The sequence below is a fragment of the Zosterops lateralis genome (assembly GCF_965231275.1).
Source record: "Zosterops lateralis genome assembly, chromosome: 10".
Lineage (NCBI taxonomy): Eukaryota > Metazoa > Chordata > Aves > Passeriformes > Zosteropidae > Zosterops > Zosterops lateralis.
Window position 1 is genome coordinate 13,276,693 of NC_139770.1, and position 6,000 is coordinate 13,282,692.

The window sequence follows — 6,000 nt, forward strand, 5'->3', positions numbered from 1 at the left end:
GGATGGGTTTTATCCTACCTTTGCTCCTCTATCTGCCTGGGAGATTCCATTCACTGATCAGCAGGAATAAGAGCAGGGATAAAGGATTCCTCTCTTCACTTGGCCTAAAGATTTCCTCCCTCTGCAAGGATCAAGATCAACTATGGGATTCCAAACTTGAGTTCACCTGGGGATCTACTCCATGAATTTGTTGAGAAGCTAAAAGCAAGATGAAGACATGCTACCCCATGTTCCTACATTTACCTTTACCCTAAGGAGAAAAGGAAAAAAGAGCATGGTCAATGAGGTTGGTTGCTTCCTTCTGGTGAGTTCAAGGTCTAGTGAGAATAGAATAGGAAAGATCGACTTTTCACGGCAAGGAAGGTCTCCCTCTCTTCTTCCCTCCTTCCCTGCTTCTCTCCAGAGGTTTTCAGGCTGCTGAGAATATCCTTTCTTGCTTCTCTGGTGAAGCACTATTCCCAAGGGTAAGAAGAAAGATATTCTGACATGCTGGAGTTTGGGCATACCTTTCTCTTCTGTAAAATGACTGTGTACCCCAGTAGAACAAAATATGTGTGTGTAAATACGTAATTGATTCTTTGGATAGTTGATAGCTATGTAAATTGTATGCTCTATGTCTTTCTTCAGATATAAGAATTATGTACTTTTACAAGTTTGGGAGTATTTGTGTTTTCTGCTGCATTTGAGGTGCTACACAAACATTATTCTGTAAAAATGCTTCTACCTTGGATTATGCTTGGCACCAATTTACATTGTAATATTACTGACACTGCCATTTAATTTGCCTACTTGCTATGGTCTAAGTGTAGGTAATTTACAAACCTTTAACAATGTTCAGCTTTCCTAAATGGTAGGGAGAACTGCAATTACACTTAAAATGCACTGGTGCACTATGTGTCAGCAAAAAAAGGACCCACAAAAGACATAATTACAATGTAATTGCCCACAAGTTCATGAAGTAAACATACATTATTAGAAGGCACTCATCTATTCAATTTAAGTGACATTACAGATAACATATTGCATAAATAGGAAGCCATTTTGTGACTAGTTAGTATAATAATAGGAGTTGAAATTAAAATGTGGTGTATGTATTCCTAAAAGCACTTCAAGCTTAGCATCTGCTCTGTAGTGCCTTGCATCATGTTCCATTTCCAGTTTTAAACATTTAAATATTCTCTAAGGATATACACCAATAAATAACGACACTAGAAGGTATCTCCTTAAAAAAAGTCTCAAACAAATGTTTAGGCTTCCTAAGGTAATTCTTATTCAAGACAAACATCAGAAGAAGAAAAGGGTTAGAGGCAATGGGAAAAATTTCAGGAGCTTTTTTTTGATGAGCAAAATTGTTCAAAACTATGCAAAATTTAAGCTCTATTTAATTTTTGGCAATTTGATGAAACCTCGGTATGTATGGGGATCATGGTGCTCCCACATTGCACTAGAAGGAGGATCTAAGGTGTCTGAAAACTTCTGTCCTAATTGTACATTTTAAAGAATTTGGCCTTGTACCTTTTTAATGAATAGCAGTTGAATATGTATGTAGATTAGATTTGCTCACCGGAAGTTGAGGATCCCTTTGGATCACATCCCCTCTGGACTGTCCCTTGTTTCTGACAATTTCTAGAGAAGGCTTTGCAAGAATTCAGAGCAAATAACTGGCTTATTCACACAAAACCTCTGGAACACCCATTCCTCACATGATGGCACCCTATCTCCCTGAATAATTTTGTTAGTTTTCCAGCTTGCTAACAAAATAATGTGTTTATCCTGAGTTCCCAGCCCTTGGAGAGGGGTCAGGCTCCATCTCAACAAACAACTAGAGCCAAAATTGTGAATTTGGGGCCTGTAAAGTTATCAAAAGCAAAGATCACCACTTAGATTATGCATGTGCTGTAAAGAAGTAAATTAGTGAGAAAAAACCCACTTAAACAAACCAAAAATCTTTACTGTTAAGCTCTTATGTACTGTGCTCTCCCACTGAAAAACACAGTTCAATTTGAAAATCTGGCAAATATCTTAGGGCTATTGGAGCCCCATATTTAATATATTTAATGTTTTGCTTTTTTTGTATGACCTTACAAGCAGTCTGACACAGTGTAGATCCAGAGTAGATTGTTTACTTTTAATTTGCTCATAACAATCTTCTTCGCCAACTTTTACAAACAACAATGATATCATAGATTATTACTTAGGATTCCACAATGTTGAACATGGTCACTTTTTTTTTTTTCTCTTTTAGCTCTTTCATTAGATAAATATAATAGTGAATTACAAACTTGTTAAGTGTTTCCTTTTGGAAAACATTGTCTGATACTTGATATTGTACCAGGACTCAACCTAAATTGCTTTAATTCCTTGTACCTGCTGTGTAGTTAGATGAGATCAACTAGACAGACCTTTCCCACTGGTTAAAGGTCAAAAATAGCCTAAAGACATGTTGTTTACAGCACATCATATTGAGAAATATACTTTTCATGGAAGGTATAACTATGTTTTCATTAACAGTGATAAAAAAGCTGACACATCTATGTGGATATAACTACAGATGATTATTTTTAATCACAAATCTATTTTTAAGAAAAGGTAGAAGAAAAAGAAAATCACCAGAGAATATTCTCATTATTATTTTACCATAATTATTACAGATTATATAAAATTTTGTTCTATTTTTCCGGTATTTGAGTGCATTTGAGAAACTCTAGACACTTCAGACTAAAAGTCATATTCTGTTGACATTTATATATCTTTAAATAACTTTAGTGATGTCTGCCCTCTGTAAAATTATAAAGGAGTCCCTGATGGCTGAACTTATAACTGATATTTTTGGGTTTTCTCATTTTAATTATTGTTAGATGACAAGACGGAAACTAATCAGTTTATTTAAACGTTTCAAATTATTTTATGCTTGCAAAAAAGAATCAAATTATTAACAAAATTTTAATGCTTTGTAAGGTAACTTTTTTAATGTTTTGTAATCTTTTTAAACAGAACTGAATGAAAAACAAATTAAGTCCATCTTTGCAAAGGGTATGAGCTACGAATTTTTAAGAAGTCAAGTTCAAATAAAAGATTTATAGAGTCTGGGTTGGGATTATGTTGGATGATAGCTTGAATTTTACACTGATCTATAGTAGCTGAGATTCAGCTACTTCTCATTGATGTCATTATATTTTCAGGCACTGATATTGCTTTTGTTTTTCTTTTCAAGAAAAGCTTTTAAAAGTCTTTGCTAATTAGTATAAACTTACCGAAAATGCACAGCAAGCACTTCAGCATTTCAGTTTGTATTTAGTATACAGTTTCCTAGGAAAAGTTTTATTTCTATGATATTTTCTACTAAAGAAAGACAGTACAAGTTTTTCATCACTTACACTGGACCTCAGAATCTCAGTATTTCACTTCAAAATAGTTTATATGGAACTACTAAAAAAACAATTGAGAGTTTTCTTGAAGTACTTAGGCTGGAAAAACACTTTTTTATTGAGCTGAAATGTTTAACATGTTTGTTAAAATTTCAAAGCATGCCAGGAATATTTTGTATTTCAGAATTCATGTTCATATTTTCAATATGTTTAATATTTTGTATTTCAAAATTCATTGGTAGCCAACTACTCAGTTAAACTGGCCTTTCTTTCCTATGGGAGAACCAGGAAAAACTCCAGACTTGTAAAAATTAATGTAAAAAATATTTCTTTAAAACTGGGGATTTAACAAACCTTCATTTAAGGTGTGTACTTATATTAACTAGAGTTTATAGAAACAGTGGAAGTTGTTCCCATGCCATGATTTGAAGGGACCTGGATTTAGAAGCTTACATTCCCTCTATAGCTGGGGTAGACACAAACATCTCCAGGAAAAGATTCATCAAATTTAAATAATCATAGGGTTTCTTTACAGTGAAAATGGATGAAAGATTCACCATGTTAAACAGTGTTTTATTAACAGACCAATAGTTATTTGTGTAAAATATGAATAATATGAAGGTTTTGTAGTATGCAGTAGATGGCAAGACAAAGCTGAGTTTCTCAGAGTGAAAACAAAGCAACCCTATAAAATCCAAATGCAATTTCTGAAGTAAAAATGGACATGAATTTTCCAAAGATTTTCCATTGTCTTGTGGTGTTGACATCCTCCCAAGAGTCATATCTATTCACACAAGTCATGTCTCGGAAGAGGGAATCATATTTTTGAGCTTATATGGCTTGACATTGTCAGAAGACTAGAGAGGGAAGATCTGGTGATTCTGTAATTTACAACATTAGTTAATTAATAAAGCACTGAAGAAGAGGAAAAACAGACACAAAATTATGACAAAGAATGATTTTCAGATATTTTTGATGGCAATTTGCCTCTCAGGTGAAATCCCCAGAGTTTTCATAAAAGATATGTGCTCCAGCCTTGTACTTGCCTGAGTGGTACTATCAAGTCCAATGATGTCCAACCAGCTACTCAACAAAACATTTCTTGATGCTGACTTTTGAGGTGCTTTGGCAAATCATGGTTTGCTAATATTTTGATGCATTTCTTGGTACTGGAAACTACATTTGTCTCTAGATGTGAAACCAAAGTAATTTGTAATATCAGATACCTTACTGTTTTTGAATATTCTTGATGATACCTTAAATTCATAAATGTGTTTACCAAAAGATTTGGTACATATTTTAAGAGTACTTCAATGAAATGAGTATATCTTAAAAAATTAGCAGGTGGAGAGTATATGGCTAACATGGACAGCAGAGTCCATGTTTGCATTTTATAAGACAAGAGCACTAACTTGGTAATTAAGTAAATATTGTAATAAGTATGGCTCTGACATCCACTTGAAGGTTATAACTCCCCAGGGAACAGATGCTTGATTTGCGGTCATGATAATAACAACCTAATGAACCTCCCATCTTACTGGATAGCTTAATAAACTTCAAAGAAAACAAAACAAGAATCTATGAGTAAAAGTACATCCTTAGCTTTTCATTAAGCAAAATGAGCATGAGTCAAGGCCCAGCATGGCTTCCAAAGTTAAAGCTACCCACTACAAAGCAAATGTATGCAGAGAAATGTACAACAAAAGACATAGCTTTTAAACCTCCAGTTGAGTTTCCATAAATGTTGCTTACAAAAGCTACCATTCTCTATGTTAACAAAAAGTTGTGGATATGTTCTTCACTAAATCCTCTTTTCTCATATAATCCACCTTGTGCACTTTATCTCAAGTGTGTTTTATCTGATCTAATCCTGGGCTCATTCATTCTCAGATAGAAGCAACAGGATTATTTCACACTTAAACTAGGCCCAATCTTTCTGTGGGTCCATAAGAGGACACCTGGGTAATGAGAAATTATCTGTGGAACAAAAGATTAAGCAGGTGCTGGGGAAAAATGTTCTTTAAAATACAGCAATTTTTAAGAAAAAATAAAACATTTTTATTCAGAAAAAAATGTTTACAGGAGACACTACATTTTTTAAAGGAATGAGATTACACCATTAGAACCAATGTTACTTGGCACAAGTTATAATAGGGAAAAAAAAAAAAAAAAAGAAAATCTTTTTCAGTCACTCTAAAATGACATTGATTTCCCTGGAGTTAATCTAGATTTTAATGGGTGTAAAGTGGGCAGTATACAGGATATATCAGAACATCAGTTTTAACCAGGTCAGAGAGGCCAGTCATATCCAGTCACAGCTTCTTCCTTGTTCTACCAGACCTTTATTTTAGCACTCTTACTGTTAGGAGGAGGAGGAGGGAAGCTTCATGGCTCAGTAAATTAACTCCAGATTTTTTTCTTTGCAGTAGTGGGCAAGACAATTCAGACATAAAATAAAACTCTCTGCTCCACCCCACCCCCCCTAACATGAGGATATGGATTAGTACAAACTAAGTTCAGTCTCCTTTGCCTGACTTATCCATATCTATAGCTATATATCAATCTCTGCTCATCCCCATTATCTTTTAGAAACCATAGGATCATCTCAAGTATTGTCTTCCATCTGCTTCCA